We start from the raw sequence: 25,713 nt of genomic DNA, 5'->3' as shown, positions 1-25,713 counted from the left end.
CGCACTTCAGTCGACAAAAAAAAGTTTTGAGGAACGAACGAATGTTTGACTACACTGCCACCAATAGAACAACTCTGAGTGCGATGAAATTCCAACCAACGTTCTCACTGTGGCCGAGCGGTTCTAGGCGCTTCGGTCCGGAACCGCGCTGCTGCAGCGCTCGCAGGTTCGAATCCTGCCTCGGGCATGGATGTATATGATGTCCTTAGGTTAGTTAGTTTTAAGTAGCTCTAAGTCTAGGGGACTGATGATCTCAGATGTTAAGTCCCACAGCTCTTAGATTCCTTTGCACCCATTTTTTGCCAACGTTCTTCATGAGCGAGCCGACATAACTTGTGCTGCAGCCGTAGCAGGAATTTCCCCAAGATGACATTCGGAAGCTCTTTGCTTCTACGTCACAACGAATGCAAGACTGCATCTAACCTGACAGTGCCTGAAGAGCAATCACAATTGACTACAACATGTGATAGATTACAGAAAATTCTCGTGTAATCGCAAAACATTTACAAGCCTTTCGATTTGATGCCCTTTCGTCGGATTGTGTGACAGTTTGTATGCTCACTGGACCTTTTCGCTGTGTGCACCCCGTCCCCAAATATCCAAAACCCGATGTTATTAACGTGAATTGATTTCAGAACCTTATTTAGCCGACAGCAATGCCAATCATTTCATCCCGAGGAATCTGATGAGCAAAAAGTTTGCTATCATTGACGGAAATAAAAGTAATGTATTCTACACTTCCTGGGTCACTTAATCCGCGGCTATGACGCTGCTTATGAAACTAGTACCGTGTCTGGCTTACGACAGGCTCGAAAGGCTCTGTACACCGAAGAATCAAATCGGCACCGAGATCTAAAGACGGTGACTACCTGCCGAACCAGTACCCTAAGGGCCAAAAGTATTGTGTTCATTGAGACTGAGGGAAATAAAGGTAAATTATTCTTAGGTGACCATGTTTTGTAGGCTACGTGACAATTTTTTTGTCAACACAGACAAGCTAAAGGCAAATACCTGTAGTACATTTGTCGTCTTGAGAACGTCCGGGACTCTCCAATAGGACGAAGTAACTCATGATGTAAAACGTTTGAATAAGACCCAAAAATACAAAAATCCTTAAAATGCGAGGGTCTACAAAAGCCTAATGTACACAGGGCAAAGTGCTTGATACTTCTGTTGTGGAGTCAGTGGAAGACTTTCACAACGGATCAGGGCACTTCGTAATCAGGAAAGGATGAAAGACGACGAGCATCCGTTTCGCGCAAGTTTCCTAACTGGCTTCGCTGCTGATAGGAGACCGCGTAATGTAGCCGACCGCAGTGTGTCCTGCCGCGCGGTGTTTAGCCAATGATGAGAGCGCACATTTCGAGTACAGTGAGCGTCACAATACCATCGCACCTCCCAAACAGATTGTCACAATCTCTGTCACTTGTAACCGCTACCTTGCCAGCTTGAGAGTGTGGAGGGAGGTAGAGAAAGCAAAGAATGTACTGAGGTGACAAAAGTCACCCACTAACGATATGCGCACACCCACAGATTGGGGTAATATCGCGGACACAAGGCACGAAATGTGAGTGCATTGGTGAAGCTGCAATTTCTACTCAGGTCATTCATGTAAAAAGGTTTCCGACGTAATTATGATCACACGGCGTGCATTAACAGTCTTTGAACGCGGAGTAGTAGTTGGAGCTAGGCGTAAGGGACATTCCATTTCGGAAATCGTTAGGGAATTCAATATTCCGTGTCCCACAATGTCGAAAGTGTGCCCACAATATCAAATTTCAAGTATTACTTTTCACAACTATCAACTCAGTGTCAGAAAACCTCCACTTAACGGCCGAGAACAGCGGTGTTTGCAAAGATCTGTCACTGCTAACAGACAAGCAGCACTTCTTGAAATAACCGCAGAAATCAATGTGGGACGTACGATCAACGTATCCGTTAGTACAGCGCTGCGAAACATGGCATTAATGGACTACGGCAGTGCTCGACGACCCTAACAGCGAACGTCTCCTCCCCTGGGCTCGTTAGTATATCGCTTAGAACCTAAAGAGCCGGAAAACCGTGGCCTGGTCACATGAGTCCCGATTTCAGTTGGTAAGAGCTGATGGTAGAGTTAGAGTGTGGCGCAGAGTCTACTAAGACATGGACCAGCTTATCAACAAAGCACTGTGCGGGCTGGTGACGGCTCCATAATGTTGTCGGCTGTATTTATATGGAACGGACTGGGTCACTGAACGGAAATGGTTATGTTCCGCTATTTGAAGACAGTTTGCTGCAATTCATGACTTTCATGTTCCCAAACAACGATGGAATTTTAGGTCAAGTCACTGGGCCGCAATTTTTCACGATTAGTTTGAAGAACATACTAGACAATTCGAGCGAATGAATTGGTCACCCAGGTCACAAGACACCGGACATAATCGACAGTCAGTTGGTGCGCAAAATCCTGCACCGGCAACATAGAGAGAGTATGGCTCAGTATTTCTGCACTGGACTTCCAACGGCTTGTTGAGTTCACGCCACATCATGTTGCTGCAGTATGCCGGCCAAAAGGTGGTACGACATGACGTTAGAAGGTACCTCACGACTTTTGTTCTCTCAGTTTATAGTCGTAGTGTTTCTTAATTCCTGTTGTAATTTTCTACTAGTCAAGACTGGTGCCGGAGAAAAAATTCTAAGTTACAGACGAGGCCCAACATAATTTTGAAAAGACAAGAGCAATACCCAAGCGTTCAATCAAATTATGCTCTACAGTTAATTGAACGTCGAACTTCGTATCTCAGAGGCTGTAGGTTCATTGGCGCACAATAAGTGATCTGGTGATTTTCTAATCAATGTTTGGATCACGCCATTGGGGAATGGGATTCACGTCAGCACTTTCTCATTTCTTACAGGAATAGTTGCGAACAAAGCTAATAATTATAAAAAAATTAATACAGAAGATAAGGTTGGATAGTTAAGTAAATAAATCTGAAAGGCATTAAATTACGTATAAGTAAACATATCCGTGGGTCCTAAGAGTTAAAGAGATAGATACTTACATGGTGAAAGCTGAAAGATAAAGGACGATGCGAAAACCAAGACATCTCCTTGCTGGCAGTAGAAAAAAATTGTGAAGGCTGGGCGTTCCTTTATAACCAGAGAAAGCCTTACTTGTCAATATTTGTGGACCCTCTGATCCATATATTTCATGTTTCGTAAACATAAGGAAAAAAAAATTTCTTGGGGGTCTTACACCCTCTGAAGTTACATACAAAGAAGGAACAAAAAACGAAATTAGATGAAGTCTAGTCCTCATCCTAATCTCTGGGACACTAACAGACCAGAAAGTGGAAGTAGAAGCGGGACATGGCAATGGCGCAAAGCCAGCATTCGAATGAAGTGATTCTAGGAATCTATAAATTACTCAACGGGGATCTTAGCTCTGTTTCTCCAGCATAAGAGTTTAAGCCGCAGCACATGACCTAGTTCAGTGTGATGCAATTTTTTTTTTTAAAGGTAGGACAGGAGCTACCATCCGAGGACAGGAGAGCGTCAAATCAACTGTTTGTAGCACCTACCGTGAGCATTTCATTACTGTGCCACTACATAATGTCGTCCGACTTACAACGCCACTACTTTCGTAAAGAGCACCAGCAGAGGTTTGTATTTAATTTTCACTTTATTTTCGTAACGCTTCCTGAAATCACGTCTGTTAAGGGTTAGTTGTCCTTCGAAAATCATGTACATTCCTCTGCTTTAGAATTAAAAAGGGATCCCATTATACTTCTTCACACTTACGAAATTAGCATATACACGGCGTATTTTAACTTTCAGTATACACAGATATGGTTCCCGGTTTGAAAGCCGTGCAGTCGTTAGCTGGTTAAGGAATGAATTTCTACAAAGTCAACACTTTGAGAGATCGTGCTCAAGGAGAGCATGGTTTGGAAGAACACACTTTTTTGTTTGGCTTCAGGTCACGTGTCGCGATATCTTGGCAGCAGCAACGTCGTCATAAACGACAGGCGAAGCTGGACGCTCCGGGTTCAACGCTCCTCGAACGGCGAAATGCCTTTCCTCGATCTCCTTATGTCGACTGAGTACTGGAAATCTAATAGAGTGTATCGTGACTTTTCTTCTGTTACCACAGTTACTTTATCTCATAATTACTATAACATGACTGCTTTTGAAGAAGAAAACAACAGTTTTCAACAGCAGCTGCACACATCATCAGCGCCGATAGCAACAGAACTATGAGATTCGGTCGTATGCTCGTAAGGTCCACGTTGTAAATGATACCCACACATGAAATCAGTTGTAATATGCACCTGAGCATGTGCTTAGGCTGAAAAGGGATTTACAGTCAGGATAACTTGAGCATGTTGTTGTTTGTTGTGGTCTCCAGTCCTGAGACTGGTTTGATGCAGCTCTCCATGCTACTATATCCTGTGCAAGCTTCATCTCCCAGTACCTACTGCAACCTACATCATTCTGAATCTGCTGGGTGTATTCATCTCTTGGTCTCCCCTCTACGATTTTTACCCTCCACGCTGCCCTCCAATGCTAAATTGGTGATCCCTTGATGCCTCAGAACATGTCCTACCAATCGATCCCTTCTTCTAGTCAAGTTGTGCCACAAACTTCTCTTCTCCCCAATCCTATTCAATACCTCCTCATTAGTTATGTGATCTACCCATCTTATCTTCAGCATTCTTCTGTAGCACCACATTACGAAAGCTTCTATTCTCTTCTTGTCCAAACTATTTATCGTCCATGTTTCACTTCCCTACATGGCTACACTCCATACAAATACTTTCAGAAATGACTTCCTGACACTTAAATATATACTCGATGTTAACAAATTTCTCTTCGTCGGAAACGCTTTCCTTGCCATTGCCAGTCTACATTTGATATCCTCTCTACTTCGACCATCATCAGTTATTTTGCTCCTCAAATAGCAAAACTCCTTTTCTACTTTAAGTGTCTCATTTCCTAATCTAATTCCCTCAGCATCACCCGACTTAATTCGACTACATTCCATTATCCTCGTTTTGCTTTTGTTGATGTTGATCTTATATCCTCCTTTCAAGACACTGTCCATTCCGTTCAACTGCTCTTCCAAGTCCTTTGCTGTCTCTGACAGAATTACAATGTCATCGGTGAACCTCAAAGTTTTTATTTCTTCTCCATGGATTTTAATACCTACTCCGAATTTTTCTTTTGTTTCCTTTACTGCTTGCTCAATATACAGATTGAATAACATCGGGGAGAGGCTGCAACCCTGTCTTACTCCCTTCTCAACCTTTCATGCCCCTCAACTCTTGTAACTGCCATGTGGTTTCTGTACAAATTGTAAATAGCCTTTCGTTCCATGTATTTTACCCCTGCCACCTTCAGAATCTGAAAGAGAGTATTCCAGTCAACATTGTCAAAAGCTTTCTCTAAGTCTACAAATGCTAGAAACGTAGGTTTGCCTTTCCTTAGTCTAGCTTCCAAGATAAGTCGTAGGGTCAGTATTGCCTCACGTGTTCCAATATTTCTGCGGAATCGGAACTGATCTTCCCCGAGGTCGGCTTCTACTAGTTTTCCCATTCGTCTGTAGAGAATTCGCGTTAGTATTTTGCAGCTGTGACTTATTAAACTGATAGTTCGGTAATTTTCACATCTGTCAACACCTGCTTTCTTTGGGATTGGAATTATTATATTCTTCTTGAAATCTGAGGGTATTTAGCCTGTCTCATACATCTTGCTCACCAGATGGTAGAGTTTTGCCAGGACTGGCTCTCCCAAGGCCATCAGTAGTTCTGATGGAATGTTGTCTACTCCCGGGGCCTTGTTTCGACTCAGGTCTTACACTGATCAAATGTACCAGGACACCTATTAATGGATACTAATATAGAGTTATGTCCATCCTTCGCCCTTATGACGACTTGGACTCTGCTGGGAACACTTTTGACAAGGTTTATTAATAGCAGTCCATTGTTCCTCAATAGCCGAAACCAAAGAAGGCAATGATGTTGAATTCTGTGGTCTGGAGGGATTCAAAATGACTTCCTTCGGGTAAACGTCCAGATTTTTGTGGAGGGCAGTCCATTTCAGAACTGTTGTTGTGCACATATCATTGTCTCATACGGTGCATTGTCATTATGATACAGTCATTGTATCTTAAGTGTTGCTGTACTGTACGCATCAGACAAACCTGTAACATATTCATAACCTTCCGCATTTAGCCTTTTCTGAAGCGTATAACCACGGAAAACACGCTACCTCGGCCTTAGTTGACTATTTCCATTACACATTGGATTTCCACAGAGTGCAACGTGATTAATCGCTCCAAATCACTCTTATGAGGAGCTGTTTGGCCACTGTACCCACATTCTTTCTGTCCCAAAGCGATTCGGAATTCAAGAGCGATTCGTTTCGCTGAGTTCATGTCTTGTTTCACAACCGCCCTCCTAAATGCTGGACAGTTCTTGTCCGTCGGTATACGATGTCTGCCTGTCTTGGTTTAGTAGTGATTATTCCTTCGCTTTTCCACTTCACATCCACATCACGAACATTGGAGACTTGGGAAGCTTTAGAAGAGTTGAATGTCTGCTACTCAGGTGAAATGCAATGACTTGTTCACGTTCGAATCATTCTGCCATTGCTGTGTCTCCACTGACAACACAATACTCCGTGTCTTCTTTTATATAGGCAGCTCCGTGTCTGGTGACAGCTAGTGGTCAGTTCCACATTATATATGGAGTATAGAGACTTTTGATCAGATGGTTCATGACCGAGTCACATCGTGATGTTCCGAAAGATGATTTGTAGAAACGTTGTTTTCAATGAAATTTGATATTTCGAAACCGGTTGTGCCAGGAAAAAAGAATACTAAAGCAAATATATGTTCAAGGGCAGTAACGTCTCTGCGTTCAAGATTTTGGAGGTGCGGTAACGCAGTTAGGAGGAATTTAAGTTCACAGTCTGTACTGTGGGCCGGAGCATAGATAATCAAGTGTCTCAAAAAGCATTTAGGATTTATCAGGAAAGTCCTACTAAATAGTCTGCACTGGTTTCATGGTAATTTAAGGGTATACCTGTGGTGGCCCAGTGCGTATAGGTTTTGATTACGGTAATGCAGATCCAGCTTTCAATCTTAGGCAGGAGACGGGATATTTTGTCGTTGCACTCTCTCCAAAACGGCCCCAGGTCAACGCAGCCTGTTATCATACAGAGTCCGAGGGTTCTTCCCTGGAGGTAAAGGGGGGCCAGGACTATGAGCTTCCGTCCCTTCCATTCCTACTGCCACGGAGAGAGAAAGACAGAACTCTACGTGCATTCAGGTCAGAAACTTGTCCACGTGTTCAGCACTACAGATTTTACCTATTGTAGGATCACATTTAGTCCCTAAACAATTGCATGAATGTGTGCAGCAAGTAAATGGTTCCCTATGGAAATTTCTGTAAACAATTGCATGAATGTGTGCAGCAAGTAAACGGTTCCCTATGGAAATTTCTGTTGCTACTATAACATCGCTGTCAGGTCTTACGAAGAGGAAAACTTGTAAATGGTAACGCTTCAGCGAAACAGTTCAGCACCTAAGAACATGAGGAGCCAGCAGACTCACGTCTATCGCAGGAACTCAGCAAATCCTACTGTTTATACCTCCGAATGCGTTGGCCAACCGCAGTGCTCGAATAACGTGTTCAGTTTGGTCTACAGGATGGGACCGATTACTGAAGGGTTAACTTTTCCAGTGAACCTCATCGTTTGTTTCATAGAGCAAGGACAAGAAGGATGTAAGTACCGGAGAGCCAGATGGTGTAGTATTTCTTGGCGCCCTCAAAATCTCAGATACCTTCCACACCAGCACCTAGCAAAAATGAGACACTTCCATACGAAAGAAGAGAAATGACATGCGACTGGATTCAAGACTTCCTAACTAACAAAATCCAGTGTATCGTCCTCACTGGGGAGATATAGTCTGTAAGTCCGCTATATTTCGTGATACTGTGTTATAAACTACCACTTAGTTTTGCCTTTCTCTGATTTCTGTCAGACGATGCAACATTTCAAAAGCAGTTCATCCCGTTGAAAAATCGTTACGATATTGACGGAAGCTTGTAGACTCTCAGCGTTTTGCCAAGTATCGGCCGCTGATTTTCAACACAAGTAAATGTAAATGTGCTTAAACAGACAAGACCCTCCATCGTTAGACTAAACAGCCGATGATTTCTCAGAATCGACAATACCTAGACATCTGCTGGCGTTTATCAGTCTGAAGAGAATCACATAAATATTGTCATGGGAGAGGCTTATGGCAGACAGGTATTGAAGCACTTGAACAATCGTGAGAACATCTCCTTAAATCATGCAGAAGATAGCTGAGAGAAACTTTGTTACACCAATTACTGAGTAGTGTTCGTTACTCATGGATCCTTAAATGCGGTAAACAATAGAGGTAATAGAGAGAAGGAGAGAGTGGATGTCCGAGAACGAGCGAGAGAAAGATATTCAAAGAAGGGCATCTCACTTTATTGCTGTTGGGGGGGGGGAAATCGGAACCGACCGACGGCAGCGTCATTCTTAGCCAATGGCGTTCCTGGATGCTGTAACGAAGGGCGCAGGTTCAGCTAACCGCTCTCACGGCCGTTGTCAGTTTTCGTGAGTTGGAGCCGCAACTACTCTGTCAAGCATCTCCTCAACTATCATCACGAAGCTGTGTACCCGTTCTAGTCCTCCCACCACTCACAAATCCTTAGCAGTATCGTGAATCGAACCCACGTCTTTCCCGTGATAGTTAGCAGCGCTGATCCCTGAGGTACAGAGACAAAGTTACGCTAAATCACTGTTTTCTTCAGTCAGCAAGTCACAACCACAGAAAATGTCGATGTACTCTAGAAAGCACTAAAAGAAAGACGCTGTACATCGCCGAGAGCGTTTCTCCGAAATTCCAAGTACTTGCATTCCGATACAAGGTACGGATCTGGTTATTGTCCCCAATTTACATGTCATGCAATGACTACGAGAGAAAATTTAAAAAAAAAATCGTGATGATTCTCAAGGAGCAATAGCCGCGAATGGAACAGGAACAGAGGGGAACGGCTGAGTTATTGTTCAAAACCGTGTACCCACTGACAGGCACTGCATTGTGTCTTCCGTATTAAACTTAGGTGACAAAAGTCGTCGGATAGTGTTATGCACATATCCAGGTGGCGATAGTATCTTGTACACAAGGTATAACGGGCAATGCATTGGTGGCGCTGTCATTTGTACTTTGGTGATTCATGTGAAAAGGTTTCCGATTTCATTAAGACCCCACGACGGGGATTGAAGGACTTTGAACGAAAATGGTAGTTGGCGCTAGACGCATGGGACACTCCATTCAGGAGATCGTTAGGGAATTCAGTATTCTGGGAGCAACAGTCGCAAGAACGTGCCTAGAATAGCAGATTTCAGGCATTAACTCTCACCATGTTCTCCGCATTGTCCGACGGCTTTCACTTAACGACGGAGACAGCGGCGCTTGCGTAGAGTTGCCAGTGCTAACAACAAGCAACACTGCTTAAAATAACCGCCGAAATCAGTGTGATATATATGACGAACGTGAACGGTTGGATAGTGCAGCGAAATCTGTCATTAATTGGCTATGTCAGCAGACGGCCGACTCAAGTGCCTTTGCTGACAACACGACATCGCTATACCGATTAGGTTCCTTTCAGATTACGCTGATACTATAGCTCCCTACTTAGCACTCATATACAACCGCTCGCTCACCGATAGATCTGTACCTACAGATTGGAAAATTGCGCAGGTCGCACCAGTGTTCAAGAAGGGTAGTAGGAGTAATCCATTTAACTACAGACCTATATCATTGACGTCGGTTTGCAGTAGGGTTTTGGAGCATATACTGTATTCAAACATTATGAATCACCTCGAAGGGAACGACCTATTGACACGTAATCAGCATGGCTTCTGAAAACATCGCTCTTGTGCAACGCAGCTAGCTGTTTATTCGCACGAAGTAATGGCCGCTATCGACAGGGGATCTCAAGTTGATTCCGTATTTCTATATTTCCGGAAAGCTTTTGACACCGTTCCTCACAAGCGACTTCTAATCAAGCTGCGGAGCTATGGGGTATCGTCTCAGTTGTGCGACTGGATTCGTGATTTCCTGTCAGGAAGGTCGCAGTTCGTAGTAATAGACGGCAAATAATCGAGTAAAACTGAAGTGATATCAGGTGTTCCCCAGGGAAGCGTCCTGGGACCTCTACTGTTCCTGATCTATATAAATGACCTGGGTGACAATCTGAGCAGTTCTCTTAGATTCTTCGCAGATGATGCTGTAATTTACCGTCTAGTAAGGTCATCCGAAGACCAGTATCAGCTGCAAAACGATTTAGAAAAGATTGCTGTGTGGTGTGTCAGGTGGCAGTTGACGCTAAATAACGAAAAGTGTGAGATGATCCACATGAGTTCCAAAAGAAATCCGTTGGAATCCGATTACTCGATAAATAGTACAATTCTCAAGGCTGTCAATTCAACTAAGTACCTGGGTGTTAAAATTACGAACAACTTCAGTTGGAAGGACCACATAGATAATATTGTCGGGAAGGCGAGCCAAAGGTTGCGTTTCATTGGCAGGACACTAAGAAGATGCAACAAGTCCACTAAAGAGACAGCTTACACTACACTCGTTCGTCCTCTGTTAGAATATTGCTGCGCGGTGTGGGATCCTTACTAGGTGGGATTGACGGAGGACATCGAAAGGGTGCAAAAAAGGGCAGCTCGTTTTGTATTATCGCGTTATAGGGGAGAGAGTGTGGCAGATATGATACACGAGTTGGGATGGAAGTCATTACAGCATAGACGTTTTTCATCGCGGCGAGACCTTTTTACGAAATTTCAGTCACCAACTTTCTCTTCCGAATGCGAAAATATTTTGTTGAGCCCAACCTACATAGGTAGGAATGATCATCAAAATAAAATAAGAGAAATCAGAGCTCGAACAGAAAGGTTTAGGTGTTCGTTTTTCCCGCGCGCTGTTCGGGAGTGGAATAGTAGAGAGATAGTATGATTGTGGTTCGATGAACCCTCTGCCAAGCACTTAAATGTGAATTGCAGAGTAGTCATGTAGATGTAGATGCCTCTCATGGGCTCGTGATCTTATCGATTGGACCCTAGACGACTGGATAACCGTGGCCTAAGACGAATTCCGATTTCAGTTTTCAAGAGCTGATGGTACGTTCGAGTGTGGCATAGATCCCACGATACCATAGATCTACCTTGTCAGCCAGACACTGTTCAAGCTGGTAGTGGCTCTATAATTGTGTGGGCTGTGTACACATGTGATAGGTCAGGTTTTCTGGTGCAACTGGCCCGATCGTTGAGTGCATACGTGTATGTTCGGCTACATCGAGACCATTACAGACATTCACGGGCTTCATGTTCCCAATCAACGACGTTACCGGGTCACAGTTGTTCGCGATCGGTTTCAATAGCATTCTGGACATTTCGAGCGAGTGGTTTGACCACTCAACACGAATCCCATCAAACACTTATGGGACATAATCGAGAGGTCACTTCGTGCACAAAATCTTACACCGAAACACTTTAGCAACTATGGACGGCTATAGAGGCAACGTGGTTCAATATTTCTGCATGGGACTTGCAACGTCTTGTTGAGTCGACGACACTTGGAATTGCTGCACTATCCCGTGTTAGATTAAGGCCGACACGACATTATACTATCACTTTAGTCATCTCACTGTACATACACAGATACACGGGTGAAGTCGAAGTGTCTGGTGAGCAGAATTGGAGAAAAACCACAGTGAAATCGTTGCTGGAAGAACACAAGACGATGAAAGCAGATTGTGTAGGCAGTGTTTTAGGAGCGTTCTATCTGACAACTGTTCCAAGTCTTGGACGATTTGTTTTCGTATCCTTCCTCCAGAGTCATATTCACCAGTTAATGCCTTACTACAATGACAGAAATCTCCAACTACGGGTATAAGAGTGTAAGGTATTTCTCTGATATGAAAAATCTCCGTATTGGAAGCAGTTTGAACTTATGTGTGAAGAAGTTCTTACAGTTCGGTTTCAGAGTTATGTAGAATATTTTATTGTACATCATATTTGCCACAAATCTGTAGAAATTAATTATTAACAGTTGTAATTTCAGTCTTTGGTCCTTCTTCAAGTGGTGCTGCAAAACATTTTGCTTTACACATGTCAAACTTCAGAACTGTGAAAAAATAATTTCTACAGTCAGCGGTGAATATGGCGCCCTTTAAAAAATTCTTTGTGATGGTTTACATCATCTTATTCACTGTGCAAATTCCTTGTCAAAAGCCCTGCTATGGCCATGAGAAAGCTGTGTGGATCTGTCGGCTACCGCTACCCATCCAGTTTGTATAAGTGTCAAGTGGGCTGTAATTAGCAATTAAAATACACACTGGTACTGATAATAATGCTACTCAACGTTTGACGGCCATTACATCGTTTTGATAAGAACGTATCTCATTTGAAGGTGCTAGTTTGATGATGGCTCCAATGAAACTTGATTGGATACAGGGTCCCTATTATACTAGCGAAACTGACAGGTGGATTGATTGCTGCTGTTTCCATCTTATGCGCCGACTGAGCCCGCAGATGCAAGAGACATTGCCGACGCCATAATATGGCGACGTCACAGCCATTCCGATGATTTACGCGACCAAACAGCCGCGAAGCCGCCGCCCGCCGTCTGCTGTAGCTGCTCAGTGCGATGTTTATGGCGTCATACCTCGTGTCCATGACGCGGCGATAGCAGCCCTCGCGTGTGCGGCTAGCACACCGCGGGCCGCGGCACGTGGACCGCCGCTGCCTTCGTATCCCCCCCCCCCCTCCAACCCCCCCCCCCCCCACGCCGCGCCGCGTTTATTTCATTAGTATCGATATCTGCGGCGCAGTGGTGCCAATCTAGTTACGTATGCGAGCAGATGAGGCCAAATTTCATCCGCAGCGCACGATCGCAGAAGCACGTTTGCCAGATGACCGTTCTTGTTTCGAGGTACCATTAACCGGTGCGGAATTCTCGAGAAGCCACTGTTAGGCTACTGAGCCTTTTTACGACGTGTGAAACGCCTGTTCTCTTTCTAAACGTCAGACTGTCAGGGAAGGCGGCGGAGAACCGCAGGAATTATGCAACACAGAGGCAGTACCTGTATACACAGACGATCCTACGTGCGAACAGAGAAAACATCCAACGAGCAACTTTCAGGGAATGTCATCAAGAAGAAAAGGCTCACCTTTTCGGAATGCTTGTGCAGATCTTGTGCTAGGAAATGATTCTTCTGAGAAACTGCTATAATTTTCATGAGTTACTTCTAGGTCTTATGCATTTTGTTGAAGGACAGTGGTTTTCAGAGTTTTCAGCCTACAGCTCCCTTCACCCGAACATAGGGACCCGCGGCTTCTTTCGCACATGACGTCCGATTTTAAGTGTGGGGTAAATAAACTTAAGTTTCAGAAAACTGGCCAGGTGTCAGTAAGATTCGCGCACTGAGATGCCCGCACAAACTTAACTATGTTTATAGACAGTTTATCCATTCCTGGAATTGAAGATATGGATGACTTTTGCCTGTTATCGACATTGTTATTGGTACAACATCGATTCCAAGGCTTCCAAGATGTATGAGAATGTTTAATTTCAGGTTTGAAGTCGGATAACAAACGACAAAAGAAATATATTTTCGTGTGGTATAATTACATATTAACAATTTCGGATTTTTCCCTTTACCTGTACTGTGAGATCTTGCTTCCAGCAAAATTTTATGATTCTAGGTCAAGGGAAAGTACCATACAGGTTTTGAAGAGTGAGTTTTCGAATATCAAAGATTTTTAAATAGATGTCTGTATCATTTGATTGAATTGACTTCGAAACGCTTAAATATTTGCACCGCTGAAGAACCATAAACCTTTAACATGTGACATAAATTTGAGAGTGACGCGTGCACTCGTTACTGAGAAAAAGACATTTGAAAAGTTTGACAGACAGACAGACAAACAGGCAACAAATCGATCCTATAAGAACTCCGTTTTTACGTAATGAGGCACGGAACATTTAAAATGAGTAAGAGTGGTTATTTCATTACTAAATGTTGGCGTAACACATTTTAATTAACTTTCAATGTTATTCAATCAGAAGAATGAAGTTACTTCTTCACCATTTCTTCAAATCTTCGTACAGTAAGTGAAACTGTTATTAGCATATCTTTCTACACTTTCATTCGCGATCTATATTTCGTGTTGATGACTGCCAATACTGAAAGACCTACATCGGGTAATGAGGATGTTGTAAAACGTACAATTTTGTTACCTACTTGCGGATATTACTGCTTCACCAACCTTCTAATCTCAAACAGTGATAAGCGAAAGAATTTCAATTTCCGTGTGGACTCTGAAGGAACATCAATAAACTGCTCTTGTCCTTTAGTGGTAAATGTTGTTGTAAATTCTGCACTGAGAGGACCTTCACACACTTGTGTGGATCAGCTTCTTCAGAAAGCAGCCATTGAGTTGAGTTAAATGATTCACAAATACAGACTTCAGTTCTTCACTCAGCTGAATTTCACTGTCTTCTAAAACATCGTGAAGAACAGGAGTAGCAGAAGCGTAATCTTTATCATCCAGTATTATCTTCTACAGCAGCAGTTGTTTTCTGAAGACTGAAATTTTGTTTGATAGATCCAGAATGTTGGTCTCACTGCCTTGAAGGGATACATCCAATTAACTGAGATTTTCAAACACGTCACAAAGATACGCCAAATTCAAAACAAGTTCACTGTCTACGAACTAATCGAAATTCAAATGGTTATCTTCAACGAGGTAAGACTAGAGATTATTACTGAATTCATACATCATTTTCAAGACAATCTCAGATGAAAACGAGCGAGAGTCTCTGTAATGAATTAGGGAAGTGTGCTCAGCCCTCACAGAACTGCACATTTCTTAAAACCATCCCGACTAAGTTTATCACTTCGATAAGTGGTGGAACAGCCTCATGAAGGATTGACTTCCTGCTTTTTGAGCCTGAGCTTCTCGATGAATAAGTCCGGCGCAGCAGCCAACTATGTTACGAATTTCCTCAGCAAATCTGCTTACACACTTTTCCCAATTAATGTTATTTTCTTCAACAGAAAAGTGCAGTGCTCGAAAGAAGTATAAACCACACGAACAAATTTGATGCGCATCACTGTGATTGTCTCCAGCGTTATCCAACTGCATACTATTTTCTTCGATCGAATTTTCTCATGTTGGGAAACGAGAAGAAGCGCTTTATTTTACATAGTTAAAAATATTTCTAAAGCAAAGATTGAATAAATATTTCGCTATTTTCAACAACCAGTATCGACAGACTTTGTTGTCATCTTCGGTCTTAAAAATTTTTGTTACAAAACGTGTTTGTTTCGAGTTGGAACCGTATGCCAAGTTTTACTATATACGCCGTCTAAAGTGTATCATCAATGAATAGAACGTGTCAAGATAATGTAAACTGATGTGTTACTGTGCATTTCATGGTGTATTGTGATTTTTGTGACGTAGCTGTCGCCTATGAGCGCTACATATACGGACATTTCCATGTGCACAAGGTGCTTTTTGATTGTGAAAACTTTATTTCTGACAAACCGTTGTACAACGTGCTACATACCATTCACTAACACGAAAACATGGCGTGAGGTTCCAACACACAACCAACACCTTTTGTAACAAAAACACCGAAGAAATGAAAATGACAGGAAAGTCCGTCGAAAACGGTTGTTGTAAATAAAAAAAATAATTATGCGATCTTAATTTTACATTGTTTGATAACTTCGAATTATTCAACTAACTGACCATTAATGTCGCCATCAATATCGAATATTCTGACAAAGGCATAATTCCTAGTTGCTTGGTAGCTGACAAAGGCATAATTGTTGTTTAATTGGCAGGTGACTCATCTGTCATAATAGATATATCTGGAGCACGTAATAAAATGAGGTCTTTCGCTATGATGGAAGGTTTCTTGCTCTTTTCCGAAGAGTAGACAACTTTCTAAGGCGAAACAAGCGCCTTTGTAGGAATCGTACCTTGTTTGCTTAAATTTTCATTGTTCTCTCATTTATTTTAACTTGTGGAAAAAATATCCTCTTTGTTTGTTTAACACACTACCAGGATCTGACACCAAATGTCATGCTTTCAACAGCTAGGACTCTGAAACAAATGACACTCTTGTTGTTCAGCATCTCCAACAGCAATGCACATAAAACCGTAAGTCACGTAAGTGCCGTCATGCTTCCTTTTCTCTCGTTTATTCATCTCTTCAGAATATACCTCCTCTTTAGAACATGCATTTGAAACATAAAATATTGTACTATGAGATACAAATTTGTCTATGCTGGCAGAGAAACGCAAATCACGGATGATAAAAAGCCACGAAAAACGATCTGAAATCATCGACACCAAAATTCAGACTGACCGTTACAGAGTAAGAAAAACTGATTCTTTACTTAGCAATGAAATAAACCAAGTTACTACTTTTATGAAACCATCGTGACGGCACTACGGTAAATCTTCGACGTGGCTCGGAGGCGCGACGCACAGTTTGAAAACCCTTTGTTGTAAGATGTGTTAATACATTTAGAGAGCGGTAATATGAAAGAAGCAGTGCTCCGGTAAGAACTCAAAATATCAAATAGCAGGAACTGCTCACCTTTTCGTACTGCTTGTATGATATTATCGTTGAGAAAGAAAACCCCCACAGTAGCCAAAACTAGCATAAAAAAATCCGGGCGAGAAGCGTTCAACGAATTCGAATAAGACCTGGCAGAAAATTCTAAGTAGGTTTGGTCTTCTGTTAAATCAGTAAATAGATCAAAGACATTTGTCCAGATACTCAGTGACGATAATGACATCGAAACGAAGGTGGCGAGAGAGAAGATGAAAATAATAAACTACTTTTTCCAGAACTGCTTCAGTGAGGACGATCGAGCTGAGTCAATATAAGTCGATGCACGGACGCGACAATGACAGATATTGAAACTGAAGTCAGATGGAAAATCAACTGGAATTACAGAACAGACGTAAGCCAACTTCGGCTGACGGCGTACAGCACAATTACATACAGAGAATATGAAATACCTGTTCATTCAGCAAATGCCTACTATAGGTAGCTGGAAGAACGATGCGTTCCTCGTGATTTGGAAGAAAAGCTCAGACATTCCTGAACTCAAGAAGGGGTGTGGAACAGACGCAAGCAACTTCAGCCTATATCACTGACGTCAGTCTGATGCAGGATTCTGGAACACTTTTAATGTTCACGTGTTACGACGTTTCTGGAGATCGAAAATCTGCTGTGCAGGAAACAAAATAATTTCCTTAATCAACGATAGTGTGAAGCACAGTTCCGTTCATTTAATAGACCCAGAAAGGAATAGATACAGGCGCCCAAGTTGATGCCTTGTTCCTTGACTCCCGGAACACGTACGACACAGTTCCACACTGACGCTAATGAACAAAATACCTACTAATGGAACATCAGATTCGCTTCTTGATATGATTGCAGAGTTCCTTGAAAACAGACCACAAAAGACGTTAACATCAAAAATTGAAATCAAATGTTCAAATGGCTCTAAGCACTATGGGACTTAACATCTGAGGTCATCAGCCCCCTAGATTTAGATCTACTTAAACATAACTTAACCTAAGGACAGCACACACATCCATGCCCGAGGCAGGATTCGAATCTGTGACCGTAGCAGCAGCGCACTTCCGGACTGAAGCGCCTAGAACCGCTCGGACACAGCGGACGGCTAAAAATTGAAGTACCAGTTTTTAAAATTAATTATTCCCAGAGACAAATGTAGCTTATATAATTCGAAAGGTACTCTGCGGTAGAAGTGCACCAAAAACATATTTGTTCAGAGCTGTTAAACAGGAGTACGGGTAGACACATGACAAAAGTTGTACTCCATCTCTACGCTGTTAGCAACGTCTTCTCCTCGTACCGATCAGGTGTATGATAAAAATTACACACGAAAGTGACAACGTTTTGTGAAACCGCATTCTAGCGACGTTCATCTTTAAATCTTGCAGATAATTTATTTGCTGCAAGACACACGTGCCAGGTAGCTACAATACCACATCTGCTAGGTCGTTGATGTTCTCACCAGTGGAAACCAAAACGTCGTAGTGACGAAACCTCTGGAGACAACTCATACTATACATAATGTTGTTTACTGGCGTCGTTCATCGCTTACTTTTGTCTAAGAGTAAAAATAACTAATTTTGTATTAATTTATGGCCTTTCCATAGATTTTGAAATAGGTATGTAATTTTCAATTTCTTTAATTTGCATAGACACGCCTTTATTATACATGGACTATATTCGTCTCTGGTACTGCGTCGAAAACCAACACCAACGGTTTAGACGGAAAGACGAAGAGCTATAGAGAGACAATTTCTACCTAGATAAAGTTGTAGGACTGATGTGGATATTGATACCGATAATTCTATTGTTTTTTGAAAGATACATTTAAATGTGTACAGAACGTAATTCAAAATAACTTTGAGAGTTGTAAACGCTGTTTGATGAGTTTACAGAGCAGATTTTCTAATGCAAAGCATTACGAATATGAGGTTACTTTACGCTATACAATGGCATTCACGTTGTACTGTCATATGGGAAAAGTTAATTGCCGGCCGCTGTGGACGAGAGGTTATAGGCGCTTCAGTCTGGAACCGAGCTGCTGCCACGGTCGCAGATTCGAATCCTTCCTGGGACATGGATGTGTGTGCTGTCCTTAGGTTAAGTTAGGTTTAAGTAGATCTAAGTCTAGGGGAATGATGACTTCAGATGTTAATTCCCACAGTGCTTAGAGGTATTTGAATCATTTTGAAAAGCTAGTTTGCCACCATTCAAACAAAATTTATTTTTCAGGTTTCATTTGAAATGACTGAATAATTTCAGAGAAACCAAAGAAGTGATTCAATATCAGTCTATTCGTAGCTACAATACAGCATTTGCTATGGTCAGGCTAATATATCAGACACATCGAGTATATTACTTTAATGTAAACGACACTAGGTGTCTCTGTACGATGAATTCCAATTAATTATATAAAAAATCAATTTTCGTCAATTTACAAACATAATTGGCCGAATTTCGACGACAGGTTATACACTTGTTTTATATAAATGACTCACTAGATAAAGTGGTAAGTCCTATAGGACTATGCACCGATTATGCCATTGTATGTAAAGAAATCTGAAGGAAGAACAATTCAAATATCTGGGCTCGCTCATATATAGTGATGTTGAAAGTCTATCGGATGTCCGTGCCAGTGTAAACACAGCCTGAATAAAATGGCACCAGGTGACCGGCGTTCTGTGCGGTCACCATATCCCTTTACGCCTTACGTCAGAGCTTTATGTGACTTTAGTAAGCCCAGTCGAACTTCATGTGTCGGATTGTTGACCAATGACAAAGAAGCATGAGCAGGCTCACCACGTGATGTAAATGTTCCGATGGTCCCTTGGGCTTACCCTATTTGGCCACGCAACATACGTCAACGTTCGACGGCGACTTGAAGTAGCACCCACATCAGACAAACTACGGGAAAGTATGTTAAGATGGTACCGATACGTCATGCTCAGTAAAGAGGACTCTGTGGTAAGAACAGCTGTGCACCTGGACGTAAATGGGCGACTAACCTCGAGGCAGACACAAGACACGATGGATAGACCGTATCAAGAAAGATATGGAATTCATCAATGCCACCTATGAAGATGCCCTTGTCAGACCCAAATAGAGGACATGTACCAAAAAGCGGAAGCTGCTAGTGCGGGATAAACGCTAAGAAGAAGAAACATTGTATTTCGGGAATAACGTGCAAAACTAATATTTCCTTGTTTTAGAGTATTCTAACGATATCACCTTATTCGAAAGTGATTCTATGTCATGAATGTTTTTCGTAAACGAAAGCGTAACGATTTAAACCTCTTCACAGAAGATACTTTCGAATGACACCCGCTTTCTTTGCCGACGTTCGATGAAATCTGTGAGTCACAGGGTCTGACCTCGATTTCTCCATGTCACTGTGGCGCATGCTTTTCTCGTAACTTCCTGTATAATTTCGTGGGCACAGAGCCTCTTTACGAGTGGGTACCCTAGATGTTGAGAAGATTGTACTGAGTCCAATGGTAAACACACATTACTCGTGCATGTTATCTGATGATCTAAAACTGTGCGCTAAGTATTATGTTCCTGTTTTAAGACCGGATGCTCCACAGTGAGTAGTTCAAGAAATTTGAATATTATAACACGTACTCTGGTAATCCGTATCTCGAACTCACTGACAGTATTAGTCAATATGATTTACAGTGACTGGTTGCTATGACGTGCCATTATTCACCTCATCACCTATAATCATCGTGTTCCATGTTGCCTCTGATATAGGAAAATTTTGCAGACTAGTATGACCTACAGTTGAAATTCGACCAATTGTTTTTGTAGAGTGACGAAAGTCAATTTCTTAATACAATTACCTGGAATTCATGCGTATGTTGATTCTTAGTTCTTACCTGCAGATGTCATAGAAGTAAAACTGCACATAACGAGATGAACGACCACACGTAGAAATCATTGGATCTGATCTGTGATTAAAAAAATGTCGAATATCTTAAAGTGACACATCTCACATAAAACTTTCTCTGAAATTTTAGCCTCAGAACTGACGATAGCAAATGCTGCTTTGTAGCCACGAATATCAATGAAATAATTCTTTGATTTCTCTTTAATTGTACGATCATTTGTAGTGAGTCCCGGCCACAATGCGTTGAGAAATAAATTTTTTGCTAACGGCGACAAATTGTCGTTTCCCTTATGACAACACAGTTTGAATGCCGTAGTATCACATAATGCGATCTCAGATACGAAATGTTTTTCATTACAAAATCTGCACTGTAAATTCATCAAATCGCACTTATAACTCAAAATCATTTGGAATTAACTCCAGTGCACATTTAAACTTATCTTTAAAAACAAAAACAGACTTATCGTTATCAATCTCCACACTGTTGCTATTACTTTGCGTAACAAAAATCTGTATCTCTAGTTCTATGTCTTTCACTCTAATGCTTTTAGTCTCCCTCATATACTAATATAGTTTTCGTATGGTAAGCGGTCATAGATATTTATAATGAAAACAATTCGGAGCTTACTTCAGTTTTTATGGTAGCAGCGGCAAATGAGGACAGGGCTAGTTGTTTTCTCTTGGAAACACAAATTTAGTTCCGTTTTACGTTACACAAAAGTAAGTGAAAAAACGACTCTATTAACAAGGCTGCGTGCGGTATTTGCTGCCTCCTAAGGCTTCGTCACTACGATGTTTTGTTTTCCACTGCTGACGACATCAACGACGCAGAAATTACGACATTGAAGATGCCCGGTGTGTTGTGGGGTGATGATGATGACGATGATGAGGTTTGGTTTGTGGGGCACTCAACTGAGCGCTTATCAGCGCCCGTACAAATTTCCAACCTTTGCTCGGTCCAATCTCGCCACTTTAATGAATGATGATGAAATGATGGTCCAGCAACACTTGGTACTCCAGTACCTCCTCGAACAATGGCAATAGTTAACCATCCAGTCATCTCGAGGCAGATGAAAATCTCTGACCCCGCCGGGAATCGAACCCGGTGTGTCACTGCCGATCAACCACCTGGAACATTGAAACATAAACAACCCAAGAATCGGATTTCACGAAACGTTGTTTCTACTATTGGACCTAGTCGGTAGGCGAGGTAGAAGTTTGTAGCAGTGTGAGGGACGGAGGAAAACTTTTATCACGTATCTATATATACTCCTTTTACTTCAGTTAATGGCGTACACATATGACCTTTTTTATAATAAATATTAATAATCAATTGTTAAATTTTCCATATCAAAGTCATAATATTGTGATTACGAAACAGTGGCCAGTTTCTTTCCAAAGGGCTGAAAGGAAGCAAGAAAGGTAGGTTCTAGTTTTTTACTACAGATACACAGTTGTCGATAGAAACTACTATCGATTCACGCAGACAAAATGGCAGGACAACAGACCGTGACCTTCATTGAATAACCACGTCGAAAATCGTTTGAAGTGTTTAAATTGGAAAACCAGGTTGTCGATAGTTCGGAAGGAAAATGAGCATTGTTCAGTTCTCATGCAGCCGTCAGTGTAGGATACAATTTTAGGTAGTTGTCACCTCGTCTTTTGGTATAAATCTACATACCTAATCTTCTAGCTAATATACTGTAACACGAATACCAGATTATCCACGTGCCTCTACAGAGCTACACTGTATTACCTGGTTCTTACAGTACGTAGTGGCAACACCGTTGTAACTCATACCAGACTTCACTGACAGTCGTTCGCCGTATGACATGCCCTCAATATAATTGCCTCGGATCTCGGACACCTTCCGCCAAAGAGATGGAGGGCATCGTACGCCGTCAGTGAAGCCATCTCTGTAGATGCTGCGGCAAGGACCGCACTGTGCTTCGGTATGACATCGAGGAAGTGTTATGATAGAGTTTCAAATGACAGAAGTTTCTATATTATCTTAAGGAATTTGCAAGAGTTATGAACCTGTAATGCACTATACATGCCCGGCATCTCCCGCAGTTAATGTAAAGAATAGAGAAGGAATTATCAAATACAGTCTGTACTGCGTAGCTACCCTTTCCACGACACAATGTAAAGCGCATGTGTAAAACCAGTTCTTCCCTGCAATAAATAGTGTTTGCGGACAGTCTTCTATATGCATGTCAAATGAGTAATAAACATTTTGTCAACAATTTGCATCATTTGAACGGAGAACCTGTATCATGTTTAGGAGTGACTTGGGCAACCAACCCAGACTCAGACATAAACATCGAGACAGGTGGCCACTGTTGAAGACACAGAAGGAAGGGATCTCGAAGACCTAATCTTAGGATCATTAAGGTTTAACGAGGTCATTAGAGCCGGAGAACTATCGTTTCACGGAAACTATTCCGGGATTTGCCCTAAACGATTCAGGGAAACCACAGAAAAGTCAAATCTGGAAGGTCTGAAAAGGATTTTACTTCAGCTTCTCCCCTTCCGAGTCCTCTGTCACAACCGCTACGCCACCTCAGACGCTCTGATACCAGTCCAGCTATTCCTAATTATTTTTCCGTTATTTTTCTACATCAAATTACGTTGATACCGAGTTGTCGCTCTCGAGTATTCCTTAGTGGATTTCTTCTCACAGCTTTATCCATACGATCTAGTCAAAAGTAACAAAACAGCATAATTATCTGGCATTTGCATTCTTACATAGACGACAGTCCCTGAATATCCCATCTCCGCCTTGATTGCAATCGAAACCTGTGGATGATAAAAAGTGCTGGAAATGTGTTTTCAACGTTATAAAAGTGAAAGACCTCTGGAGATCATGCAAGATATCAGGATCCTGACTAATAACGTTCAGGATCCGAAATTACTTGCGTTCCACCGTATACTGTAATATTTTAAGAAAGGTCATAAAAATTTCCAGCAATATGCACGTAATGACAAAAATTAATAATGTGGATTTGTAAGATTAAAGCCGTATGGGATATTGTGAAACAACAATCAGGATAACTAATCAGTGAACGAGATTTTATCACAAACTGAATGAGAATTCACAAGTTGGGACTATTTTTCACAATCGCTTTCTAAATGTAGCCTCAGTAACGGAATTAAACAGTTCAGCTGAAGAAGCAAGAGAATATTTCGGATTAAAATTCAGTCGTCAGTTGAAAATATATTTCTATTTCGCTTTACCTGCTTCTACGAACTATTTAGTGATCTAAGCTTTGTATTGGTTTAGAAGATGTCAGTATCTTCTTGACAGAAGCTTAATGCCATGATATGACCAAAAATATATATATATATATTCCATGTGATTATAGTAAACACAGTTTGACAGACAGATAAGAAATAGTAATTGAATCACATCTACCTACATGTCATGATGAATTAATCTGTCGAAACCGGTAAAGCGAAATAAAAATATATTTGCAAGTGAAGTCTGAATTTTGTTCTGAAATATTTGTTATAGTTGAAGAAAAATAACAGCTGTGAATAAACAGCAAGAAAATATATTAAAATGCCATTCCACAGAACTTAAAGCCCCAACAATCAGCACCAACCTCTTCACTGAAATTAAAACAATTACGAAACAGCTGATGCGATGTTGCAGGAACCGTGGTCTCAGTTGTTACAACGAATGAATAAACGCCGTCTCGATAACTGTTTGTCAGTAGTGATTACCAGCTTCGATTTACCGATAAGATCACCTTAAGATCTAGCACCACAAGGTTTCATTTGCCGACAGTGGTATGAGTGACATGAAATTAACCCATGTCCTTCATATCACCGTTCGCAAACTGCGCCTTGCTGCGCCAGGGCTCAATACATCTGTTGGGGAGATGGAAACCGATAAACATTAATAAAAAATAGTCAGTCCAACAGCGTTGGTTCATTCATTAAAATTTAAAGAAATCTGAAAAACCAAAGGTTATATAAAGGCAGAATTTCGAATATAATTCTGAAGAGTTATTTTGACTTAAGTAATGCCCATACAAATACGTACAATGCAACACAGGCACAGCATAAAATAAGCCATTGTTAAACCACTTAATACAAATGTTACAATGACTTAAACAATTATCGTCCAATTTCCATACTTATGTCTTTTTCCAGAAGATTCGAAAAAAAGTTATGTACTCAAGGACAGTCTCACATTTAAGTGGTAACTTCACTTAGCAGATCAGAGTTTGGATTCCAGAAGGGATTTTAGACTGCGAAAGGTGTTTGTGGTTTATTCATTCACACACCAAATATTTAAACCCTTAAAGAATAGAGTATCACCGTTTTGTATATTCAGTGGTCTTTCGAAGTCCTTTGATTTCTTAGATTGTGTTATCGTCTTAGAAAAAAATTAAGTGTGATGGCTTTGTAAACAACTGGTTTGAATCATACTTACCAGAATGCCAGAAGTCGTGTTGAATAATTCAAACGATGATGGAAGAAGAGAAAAGTTTAGTGATTGGGGAGAAATCACAAAGGGAATCCAGCAGGGTTCAATTTTACTTCCTCTTGTATTATTTATATTTATGAACGACCGTCTATGTTATATTCATCAAAGGGAATTGGCTCTTTTGCAGATGATTCTAGGTTACAATTTAATCTGTTAGAGAGAAATCGACAAGGAAAGATAGTGTTTTACCAAAGAATAATTAAGTGTTTCTTTGAAAATTAACCTTCCATAAACTTCGAGATATCAGTATATATTCAGCTCAGTTCAACAAACATAGTCATACCAACAACTGAGGTAGCGCATGAAGAGGAGGAAGTGAATACGGTAATAGGTTCCATATCTTTGGGTGTGCGTACTGATGCAAACAAGAAATGTGAAAAGTATATTTCCGAGCTGCTCAAATAATTAAGTTTACCTGCTTTGGCTCTTAATATAATTGCAATTCTTGAAAGAAACAAATCACCCTCGTAACATCATTTGTATATTTGCAATCAATAATGCCTTACGGCAGAATTTTGTGGACTAACTCATCACTTCGAATGAAAACACTGATTGTACAAAAACAAGCAGTAAGAATAATGTGTGTTCTTACTTACACTTTCACAATAGTTACATAAATATGATAATGAAACCTGT

General features: G+C 41.3%; 1 protein-coding gene across 1 annotated transcript in view; it reads right to left on the bottom strand.

The window, feature by feature from the left end:
- LOC126361126 (glucose dehydrogenase [FAD, quinone]-like) overlaps positions 1–25,713 on the bottom strand; it is a 187,468-nt gene that overhangs the window by 33,853 nt on the left and 127,902 nt on the right. The window lies entirely within an intron of this gene.

Source organism: Schistocerca gregaria, chromosome 1 (assembly GCF_023897955.1).
Source record: "Schistocerca gregaria isolate iqSchGreg1 chromosome 1, iqSchGreg1.2, whole genome shotgun sequence".
Classification (NCBI taxonomy): Eukaryota; Metazoa; Arthropoda; class Insecta; order Orthoptera; family Acrididae; genus Schistocerca; species Schistocerca gregaria.
The sequence above is the reverse complement of the archived record's forward strand: the minus strand, read 5'-3'. Positions and strand labels throughout refer to the sequence as shown.